This window comes from Lipotes vexillifer, unplaced genomic scaffold (assembly GCF_000442215.2).
Source record: "Lipotes vexillifer unplaced genomic scaffold, Lipotes_vexillifer_v1.1 scaffold438, whole genome shotgun sequence".
Classification (NCBI taxonomy): Eukaryota; Metazoa; Chordata; class Mammalia; order Artiodactyla; family Lipotidae; genus Lipotes; species Lipotes vexillifer.
Genome location: NW_006784126.1, coordinates 1,669,011 through 1,680,998, shown reverse-complemented (window position 1 = coordinate 1,680,998; position 11,988 = coordinate 1,669,011).

Below are 11,988 nucleotides of genomic sequence, written 5' to 3'. Positions count from 1 at the left end.
ACCTGTGGATTCCTGCTGTGAGAGTTTCCACTTCCTCCCTTGAAGTTCGGCAACACTGAAATGACACCTTTTAAGGCATCATTTCTGGCCCTTGGTTTGCTTCTCCCCTTTTCCCAATTGCTTTCCCAAATCGCATCATCGTGAGAACCCACAGAACAAGCAGAGTCTCTCGATACTCGGTATGGATCGCCATGAAAGTAGTTTTCAGCATGACATGACTTGGAAATACTGGCAGTTTTGTGGGAAAAGGAAAGAACACGAAGTTCATGGGACTCATGTGGAGAATAACTCAAGACTTTTTGCCTCTAAAACCAAAACATCAAGGAGCTACTTCTAAATATGGAAAGAAGTCAACATTTCACTAGCACAATTCTTCTTTCAGTGGGAACCCCAATAGCCAACCTAGATAACTGAAAAGAAACATTTAATTCAAAGTAGTTCAAATAGATCGTGATTACTACCGGGCTCTTCAGTTCTCCTAGCTAACATTAACAAAAGACACTTAACATGTCCTAAGTGTAAGTCTGATTGTATTCTTATGTTTGCATATGAATCCAACAGGCTATTAGACTGATTAACTTTATAAAACATAATGAATTTGTTCACCTGTAAGAAATGCACCAATTTCTGCAGTGACATACAAACATGCAAAAGACTGGCCGACCCAAAGCAAGAATGCGCCACTACTGCCAGATATTTTCTGTTTCTCTCCCCCTACCCCAGTCTCAAATTCTTCATATGCATCCAGTGGATTATTAGTCTCCATTTGCACTTCTTACATAATATAAAACTCACTGTTCAACTGGAGACACTCACTTCTGTATTTTATTGCATTTGATTACGATGAAAATGTCTCCTGGAGCTACCAGACTGAGGTAATTTAGAATAAATGTGCATGCCATATGGAAGGAATGACAATATTCTTTCAATTCTGAGAGGGATCTCTTTTTAGCCTCTGGTGGAAATCAGTTTATGTAAAATGCTTTCTTGGACAGAAGGTGTGGAAAGGATGCATCATACTGCCAGCTGCCAGCCAAATCTGTGGCTCAGCCACCAGGGTTTGCTCTACCTTCTTCTGGAAACAAGCACAACATAAGCCTGACTGATGACTCTGGTGGATGCATTCCACCACCTCTTGCCTTACCAGGGAAAATGCATCTCAGCTACTACGGTAACAGAGGAGCTGGAAACATACATGTTCTCAACATAAACAAGTTGTATAAAGCAAGACCTGACTCCTTTGTTGCTGCTGAATGAGATGAGAGTACAAAGAATGTCCATTGAAATCATGAGTAGAGTCATGAATGTTCTTTACATGTAGAGAGGAACAGAAACGTTCGTTTTCCTACAAAGAGACCAAGTCCAAGGGTTTTTCTACCACTTGCTTGAAGGCACTCTACTGGATTTGACTAGTCCCTCACAGAGCGCAGCCAATCAGCTGCCCAATCACATCTTTGCTCTCCACCTGCTTAGAGTACAGGGGAAGAGTTCCTTCCGGTTTGGACTGCCTGCTTCCTTGTCATCGCTGCTGCCACCTAGACCAGGTTGGTGGTCTCCTTACCTTATCCTATACTCTGGTTTCCTCCTGTGCTCCAAAGCCTTTCATCAGGGGCCAAAAAATGTTCCTAAGTGGTTTCACCTCAACAGTTCCTAACCTTATTTCTAATGTTCTAGTATCTGAACGAACTCCCAATTCTGTTTCCCCAACATGAGACCTTCAATAAAATACTTTAATGGGTGTTGTAAGTTGTTATTACATTGCCATTTATTCAATGAAAAAAAATTTTTTTTTACAGAGCTAACCTAAAATTGTTAATAACATCTCTCTCTCTCGTTAACTGTGTTGGTAATTTGGAAATGTGGCATCGGGACCCTACAAGTCCATGACTGCTTCTTCACATTGTGAACTTATACACGTTGATAAAACAGAAAACGGAGCAAGGAAGGGCACACATCATGATCTCTGAAGTATTATTTACACCCCTTAAAAAAAAAAAAAAAACTTCCAAGTAATCTGACCAGGTAACAGCCACCAGTATTTTCTAGATATAATTCAGTAGCAACTGGAAAATTGAGAACAGATAAGCAAGTTCACACATCCAACAACAGCTTTTCCTTGAAATCTTAAGTTCTTTGGCAGAACTCTATCTCAGAATAAGAGTTCATATGGTTCAACACATTTTGGAAATCAATTTTCTGACTTGTTTATAAAGTTAGAATTTTCCAAACAAATGCTCTTGAGTCTTGCTTTCTGACTTTATAATTAGTGTGCTAATCAGAAGAGGCCTCTGCGTTTATCAGAATTTATGCAAAGGCATTCACCCTGGCAGAACATAAACAGGAACTATGTATTCAAGAAATTTTATTTATAATTAACACCAGATTGAAATTCTTTCCATTAAAAAAATTTTCAAATCCATATTCCAAAACCCAGATTCTTAAGAGCAGAGATTCCTAACCTTTATTTAGGTAATAAAGAAGCCTTTTGAGAATTTAATTAAAGATAGGAATCATTTTTTTTTCTGTAGGAAAAATGCATATATCCATGATTTTGCATATACTGTGGCAGAGCTTAGCCCCTTGAAGTCCATCAAGGAATCTGTGGTTAGGAAGCCGGCAGCCAGTCTTAGGAAAGGATTGTGCTGTCTTACACTAGCCACCTTAGTTGCCATACAGCAGAGAATGAGTAGACCATAAGGGGTTCCTGACACTGCAGGGCTCACAAGGGAGTTGGGTCCACACAACTTCAAAGCCAAAACCTTCCCGCAGGCTTCCCAAGTAACCTAGCTCCTAAGGGTACAGAGTTCTATTCTGCAAAGTTCTCATAAGAACACAGATCAGACTGGCAGTATCTCCCATATCTCCCTTTGGTGGGTTAACTCATGCACAGCGCTGTTAGTACTCATAGCGATCGCTTTTTTGGAGGGCATTATTGTGCCAGGAGCTCCACCAGGCACTTGATACATTTTTACTTCATCTAACCGTGAGAATACCCCTACACTGGGATGTGTTACTACCTTCCCTTTACAGATGTTTAAGTACCTTCACTGAAGTCACATGCTTCAGTTACTCAGAGGAGGGCAAACACCCATCTGTAGGAGTCTGAAGCCAGTTTGTTCTTTGTTTTTTTGACATCTTTATTGGAGTGTGATTGCTTTACAATGGTGTGTTAGTTTCTGCTTTATAACAAAGTGAATCAGCTCTACATACACATATGTCCCCATATCTCCTCCCTCTGGCGTCTGCCTCCCACCCACCCTATCCCACCCCTCTAGGTGGTCACGAAGTACTGAAGCCAGTGTTTTTGAAGCAAAATACTTTATACAACTTGAAGTTACTATAAACCTAATTGGGCAGCATGACTATACAGAGGGCCAGTGTTTCTGACCCTGTGGCCAAGGGGCAGGAGTTTGACACCTCAGATTTGCCAGCCGACCGTGTTCTCTTCCGGGGCCAGCTCCTCATCGTGGCCTAATTCCGGCAAATATGTGAACAGGTGCATGCGCATGCAAGGATCCGTGCAAGCCCTCGTAGACCCCGGTCCTATTCTCTAGTGCAAGTGCGTTAAGACTCTGCTGGAAACTGACCAGAGCACCATACCGAGAAGAGCAATGTACTATCTCACAGTACATGGAGACATGACCTTTTAACAAAATTATCGGGCTTTATGGCATTTTTTAGTCTTTTACCATGGAATATTCTAACGGAATGATATCACGAACCCCCATTTACCGCCGCCTGGCTTCAGCAATCATCAACTCATGGCCAATCTTGTTTCACCTAAACCACGACTCACTCCTCCTTATCCTATTATTTTTAATTCTCAATCATATGATGTTCTCAGACATTATATAATTTTATCCATAAGTAAGGGGAAAACGTAATGAAGTCCATGCTGGGCAGTCGTTATGCTACAGTTTGCTTCACTGCCAGAGTCCTGGGGATGCTCACTCCATGAACTGTGGTCTATGCAGTGAGGAATGCTATGTGCATCATAAAGGAAAACGGAAGCTACTCACAACAGTGCGATGCCAAAAATTCACCAACTCTATACACTTTTTTTTTAACAACATCACGTTTTATCCTGCTGTGGCCTATGGAAAAGGCATTGCTCACACAGGATCGCTGGAAGGTTTATGTGAAATACTCATAAAAACCCTATACAACTAAAAGGAATTATTGCTTATCACCCCCGAATTATATTGCTTTTGACTTAAGATAAACAATTAGCGCCTGGACGTCTCATGGCAGTGAACCCTGTTGACCTATTTTCTTATTCCATCACTTGGTGTTTTGAATGCTCAGTTCACGGAATGAGATTATAACATCCTGAGAATTATTTTGCAGGAAATACAAAACACTAAAATAGACAGTCTTGCTGCCATAGTCACAGGTGGCATGATCAACACTGTTTTCAGCTGCTCTTCAGGTACCAAGACCCCACAGATACTTTAGAAGTCTCTGGGACCCCAAACTCTGTCCTTGCCATCTCAGCTGATAAAACCGAGCCCTGCCTGAACAATGCATTTCCTCTTCCACTGGAGCTGCTATAGACATAGTTACCTCCTATCACTTCCTTCCATGTGGAAGGATATGGTTCTCAAAAAACCCTGACAGATCAACCTCTGCTTTAAATACAAATGCTATACATATACACTTTCTGATGAAAATTATATTTACAGAGTCACATTTGGTTCCATAATATTTCTAAGGCTTGGCTTGCTGAGATATGCTTCCCCAGAGAGGAGTTGTTTTTGTAATAATTCTAGAGAAAGTGAGAAAGATCTTTCACAAGGTGAGAGATAATTCAGTGGGAACCGATCCCAAAGAAGACAGTCGTGCAAATTATATTTAACACGCTCACTTTAAACTAGGGAAAGGCATTCTACAGAACGTTTTAGATGGAATATTCCACACCCTGTTGGTCATTTGCTTTATAATGCTTTTAACGTTTGAAAGAAAATCCAGCACTTCATCTGATGTGTCTGAGCAAAAGCTTCACAATGAACCATCCTGATGAGACACGGACGCAGCCCTCAGCAGAGCCCGTTCTGCCTGATGCACTAAGACCCACTGGACTGTTAAGCAAAACTGAAGCAGAGGACCAGGTTTCAGATGGTGCAGCTAAGATATTTCCTGAAACAAAACAAAAAATACACAAAGAAAACAAGCAAAAATATGCCTTGGGGAACTTGTACAAGCTGGGGTGGATTACGTAACCAGGCAGAAGGAACTGGCATTCTAAATAGTAGATTTACAAACATTTGACATTGGTTTAGCCACTTGAAATCGGTGATGCTGGCAGCAACATGAATTATAAAAGATCTGAATAACAGATTTAAAAAATGCTACATCCCACAAAATACTAGAACTTCTGACTGACAGTATGACTTGAGCTTATCTTTTTAAACCTTCATAAAAAGAGAAGTGACAAGTTTAGAGAATAAACAAACTTTATTTTATAACAGTATTACAGAAAGCAAATTATCATTTAATATAACTTGAAGCTGCTAGGAATCTAATCTGGCATCATAACTATACATAGGGCCAAAGCAAAGGAAAGACTGTTCAATACAGTTAATAAGTCCCTATCAGGTCTCTGGTGTCAGCTTTAAATGGTGTAGCCTTCTTACAACCGTCAAAAAACCACCACGGCCCTAACTCCTCACCCTGGCAACCTCACACCTGTGTGGATCATCACACTATCTGAAAGAGATACACCTGCTCGATAACAAAAGGTCAGTTTTACATGGAGACAAGGAGGTTTAATACAAAGCAAAGTGTTCTACACGAGTGTTCAAATAATGGAAAGTAATGAAATTTGGACATGTTAAGAAAGAAAGCACTAAGGTTTTTAAGCTGCCTGAATATTTTAGTAGGAGGGAAGATATTGCTTTCTCTCCCCCCGTATTTCTGGAATGCTGCCGAAGAGCCCGTGTCTGAGAAGCATCGGCACTGTGGTGCGACAGGGCCTCTAAACACAGTGCATGGTCAGTGAACTTCATCATAACTCTCCAGTTTGGAGATTCCCGGACTTTCCGCTAAAAGTAAAAAAGTCATGGTACTGGAAAGTCAAAAGGGTTCAATATCAAAAAATAGTCCCAATGAAATTCTCAAACATTAGAAAATTTTCACGATGTAAGAAACGCCTTTAATCTGCATTAATATTTTCTCATACAAGTATACTTACTGCAAACTGAGAACTCTGTAAATACTGACTTGTACGAACTCAATGGGAAGCATCCGGAAGAAGGAAAGCCACTATCGAAATTAGTCACAGAGTCTCCTTTCTGCACAACAGCACCTGTTCCAGTGAACAGCACCTTACCAGCTGGGGCTGGCTTTGTTCACTATCATTTGATCAAAATGAGTCACAGAAAGCAGGTAGTTGTACACAAAGTAAACATGAAACAAAAAATGAAACTCTCTAACTAAAAAAAAACAAAAAAAACAAAAAAAACAAAGAAAAGAAACAACCAAGAGTTATTTAGAAGTGGTTATAAAACAAAATAATATATTAAAATGCGGGGGAACGGTATAGACCAGAGCTGTTAAGGTAAGGTTTGGTGTTGGCATTTTAATTCTTCAGGCTTCTGGCCATTGTTACCAGTCGTAGTATAAATTCGCTGGAGCAGTGGTGTGGCATTAAGACTTGGAATGGTCAAAATTTTTCAGGTTCACAAAGTTGAATGTTGTCTATAAAATGAATTTCTAGGAGGAAAAAAAAAGAGACAAGGCTTAAATATTCCAAAGACAGGCTTGGGAAAAGAATGTAAGTAAGATTCACCAAATTCCAAATCAAGTAATCAACAGTTCCAATCTGCCTGGTTCTACAGTAAACAGTATTTTACCAGAAGACAAGCGTGAGAGCCTGATCCACCCTTGAGGGCCTTAAAATACCCGAAGGATTGACTAGAACACGGGAAACAAGCAGCAAATAAGAATCTGACCAAAAAGTTAACTATAAAACAGAAGTAATTCATATAATAAAAATCTAAAAAAAAGAGAAACCAATGTAGGTTTTAAAGTTAGATTCAAAGAAGAAGAAAAAGTAATTTTGACTTCATTGAAACGAATAAAAGCTGCCTCAGGTGGGGAGAAAAGAATGAGGAAAGATGCAAGGAAGTGAGAAAGCGCCTGATAGGTAAGATGAGTATACAGATGTACGCCGTGGAGGACAGGAATGAATGGGGTGGGGACACAGATTTCTGGTTCTCTGTCAATGCAAATTGACAGATATTAATTATTATTATTGTAATTAATTCCACCTACTTTCACTTTTGACAGTGTCATCATTCACTTTGGGTTTGGACATGGTTATCACTGTTAAGTATGAGTTATACTTTATGTTATCAGAATTTTGGTCAAGTAAACAGAAAAAAAACCCAAACCACTATTTCCTTGCTTCAGTTTCCCACCCCCAGATGATACAATGTCACTGAACATTTCTAACTACTAAAGTCACGTTCCTTAGCTTGTGTCCCCCTCTTTTGGCCAATGTGAGAACAGGTCAACTTAGCTGTTTCATCTAATGACAGGTCTAATTCTACGTCTAAATTTTTCAAGGATACATGCTGGTTGCCTACTTTGCCTTAAGTCTTTACAGAGTGCCCAGTGCAGTCTTCAATTTATCTTTCTCAGTGTGCCTGATGAGCCGTGGGAAATCAGTCAAGCTCAAGCACAGTTCTATGAAGTCATCTGAAAAGCACAACCTCGGAGTTTCCAGAGACAGGGGCTCACATGGTCTCAATCTGGAGCGTGCTCTACTCCAGAAACTGATTTGGCGAACAGCAAATGTGCACTTAAAAAAAAAAAATCATCCTAATGACAAGTGGTAAAGCACTCATCCAGAGGGGAGTCTCAATAAAAATGCAAAGCTGTGGCTTTTATCTAAAATAATTAAAATAATGAAGAAAACATACCCTTTCAGATTAATGAAGATTCAATTACCACAGGGCAGTAATATAGCCTGAGATTTTGAAAACATGAGTAAATTATTTATGTAAGGCACAATGCAACTATTTCCTAAATAAATATGAGGTCTGTGTACTCCGGTGTGAAATTCGGCTTTAAATATGATAGTTTATGAATTTCAGTTATTTCTAAACTTTCATTTTATTCTTCCTTGGCTCTCAATTTGCATATTTAATTTTAAAACAGAATTTTCATTGCAAGAATATAAAATCCTAGAGCCAAAAATGCAAGTATGATAAATTTCTATGTGGTTAGACCAGGAAATAGTCAATTCTTACAATGTTTGTATTATCACTATAATTTAGACCCACCAGTTCTCAAATTGTGGTCTGTAGACCTTGGGGGTCACCATGGCTCTTGCAGGGGGTTATAAAGTCAAAACTATTTCATAATCATCCTAAGACACTATCTGCCCTGGTCAGGTGTGGACATTTTCACTGATGATGCAGAAACAATGGTGAGTAAACCTGCTGGCATCTTAGCACACACAGGTCAAGGCAGTGACACCAAACTGTACCCGAAGTCACTGCATTCTTTACCACCATGCACTCACAGTGAAATAAAAAGCAAGCAAGAAAGCAAGCCAGTTTCACTTACGGATGTCCTGGATGAAACAGAAAAAAATATTAATTTTCTTACATCTCTACCCTGGAGGACATCTTTTTAATATTCTGTGTGATGGAATGGAAAGCACGCATAACACATTCCCGCTGCGTACAGAGAAGTACAGTAGATGTCTAGGAGGAAAGTGCATGAATGTTTGAATTGTGAGTTGAAGCTGCTGTTGTCATTAAAACACTTCTTTACTCGAGAGGATTACTGACAAACGACGTTGCTCAATTTGGATATTTGGCAGGCATTTTCTTGAAAATGAGATGAGTCTGTCACTTCAAGGCAAACAACTGACAGGACTTGTTGCCAATGATAAAATTCAAGCTTTCATGTGAAAATTATAACTCTTGGAAACTGTATTTTGGCCACCTTGAGCTTGATAGCTTCCCAATATTTAGAGACTCTTCTACTGGGGTCAGTGGCAACCACAGATCTTTTTACTGTCTTAGTCATTTTGCCTTTTCCAGGATGGCATAGAGTTAGAATCATACAGTACATGATACCTTTTCAGACAGGCTTCCTTCACTAGGTGATTATTTTTAACTGAATAAATACCTTGAAAACTATTTGATTTATAATAGAAATAGATCAAATTTCAATTAATAAAATTCACATAAACAAAAAACTCTTTGGGCTCTTCAATGATTTTTAAGTGTTCCTGAGACCATTAAGCTTGACTGCATCTATGGAATCAGCTCCCTAACCTACTGGCGTTTCCTGCTCCCACAGATATTTGTGTGGCTTCTGAATACAGAAGGAAAAATGAAATCTAGTGTTTTTTCCTTTTCGGTCAAATGGCACTCAATATCTCTTCTACAAATAATTCAGCAAAATGGTTTTGTATCCCTTGGTTTGCCTGAATATATTAATGCTCTTTTGGGGGTTGCTCTTTTCTTAGGAGGCTCTCATGTGGGCCCTTTGAGGCTCATGTCTCAGATTTAGGTCTTTCAGGACCAGCTTGGCCCCCTGATCTCTGTCCCCACTGAGTGCCAGATATATTGTGCTTGTTAACATACATGCCAACACAATTTCACTTCAAAGACAAAAATTCCATTCAAAGTTTGCTAGCACCACAAGTCAATTAAGTATTTTTGCTTCCAGGAGAGTCAATTTTGAGATGTTTTCCCTGAATTTCCCTTTGTTCTAAAACAACAAAACAAAAAGGCTTGTCTCCGTTCTGAAGAACCTAGGGGCAGGACAGGAATAAAGACGCAGACGCACAGGATGGACTTGAGGACATGGTGCAGGGGGAGGGTTAGCTGGGACGAAGTGAGAGAGAGGCATGGACATATATACACTACCAAATGTAAAATAGATAGCTAGTGGGAAGCAGCCACATAGCACAGGGAGATCAGCTCGGTGCTTTGTGTCCACCTAGAGGTGGAGGGGTGGGATAGGAGGGGTGGGATAGGGAGGGTGGGAGGGAGACGCAAGAGGGAAGAGATATGGGAACATATGTATATGTATAGCTGATTCACTTTGTTATACAGCAGAAACTAACACACCATTGGAAAGCAATTATACTCCAATAAAGATGTTTCTTTAAAAAAAAAAAAGGCTTGTCTCTGCCTCTCTTAGCTGCAGTTATTTCCCCTCCAGAGGGCGTTTTAGGAAGAGCATCTCCTTTTCCTCCCACCCTGTAATTGTCAAAGCTCTTTCCATTTTTAAGACAGCCATGCTCCCTTACCTCTGAGGAAAGGGTGAGCTGTCAGTGATCTCGGCAGGCCAATTAAATGGGTTTTCTTTAAAGCTAACAGTCATCTTTGTGTTAGAGCCTTTATGCACATTCCAGTCACTCCACCTAAAGAATTACTACACACACCGCAATTTCGGAATATCCTGTCAAATGAAAGCATCATCAATTTTGCCTCATTTTTAAACATTATTATTTTATAAAATAATGGTTTTATTGTTCATTTAGCTACATATCGTAGCTGCAACCTCAAAGACATTCTGTCCAAAATAAATTTTTCTAAAATGAAGTGTGTTTCAACTACATCAGTGGGAGTTTGTTACTTGAAAGATTCCCATCATGAATCCCTCAGCAAAGCAATACGCAGTGTGGATTCAGACTGACGGACGGTCAACTCTGGCTCTGCTACTCACCGACTGTGTGACTAGGGGAGGGACTTAACCTCTCCAGGCCTCGGTGTTGTCATCTACATCCTAAGTGACTGTAAGAACTAACTGAAATAAATGGCAAAGTTCTCCAACAAAGCTCAGCACAGAGTAGGCACTCATTAAATGTGAGCTAATACTATTATGGATTTTCACATATGATATTTCATTCCTGGTTTTACTTCCAAACCCAATTCAACTCTACTCTTAAAGACAGAGATGGCCAGTTCAGTTTCCCCATTAATAATTGCATGAACCAGTATAATGGTTTCTTTACAGGGTACTTCATCCAACCAAGCATCCTTTCAATCAATCCTGCACACCACTGATAAATTCATCTTACTGAAGGATAGTGCTGAAAATGCTCTTCCCTTACGCAGATGACCTACAGAGCAAAGCCTAAATAAACTAAGGTACTAACACAGAGTGTGATTCCCTTTGCAATTCGCCTTTGACAAATCTTTCCAGCCCCTGCTGGAATTCAACACACAGACACAATGTGGGATTTGCTTCTCCTGATGTCCAGCCCGTGGTTTTCCTATGTGTTCTCTCCTCTCTGCCCCTCTCTGTATGTTCAAATCCTCCCCGCACTCTGCACACAGGAGCTTTCTGCTCCTTTTCGGGGAAGTCTTCCCTGATCTGCCAACCAGAAACAGTCTCTCCTGTTGAATGTCAGAGCCCTTTAGCTAGGCTTCTATCTATCTATCTATCTATCTATCTATCTATCTATCTATCTATCGCTGTGTTGGGTCTTCATTGCTGTGCGTGGGCTTTCTCTAGTTGCAGCGAGAGGGGGTTACTCTTCGTTGTGGTGCACGGGCTTCTCACTGCGGTGGCTTCTCTTGTTGAAGAGCACGGGCTCTAGGCACATGGGCTCTAGAGTGCAGGCTCAGTAGCTGTGGCGCACGAGCTTAGCTGCTCCGTGGCACGTGGGATCTTCCCAGACCAGGGATCAAACCCGTGTCTCCTGCACTGGCAGGAGGATTCTTAACCACTGTGCCACCAGGGAAGTCCTAGGCTTCTCTTTAAACACTATTTTTTACCCTATATGTTATATGTACACTTGTTCCTATGCATTTACCTTTCTCACAACTACCATAGTCCCTTGAACGCAGTATGTTCTCAATACACATTAATGAATCCATCAATGAAGTAACAGCGACTAATCTGCAAGGCAAGGCCAGGCTGAAAAGCAAGGGCTTGGGCGGGGAAAAATAAACAGGATTGTATTCTAGGAACAAAGCACTACTGCTTGTCCTCACCATTAGTTTCATCTGCTGATTT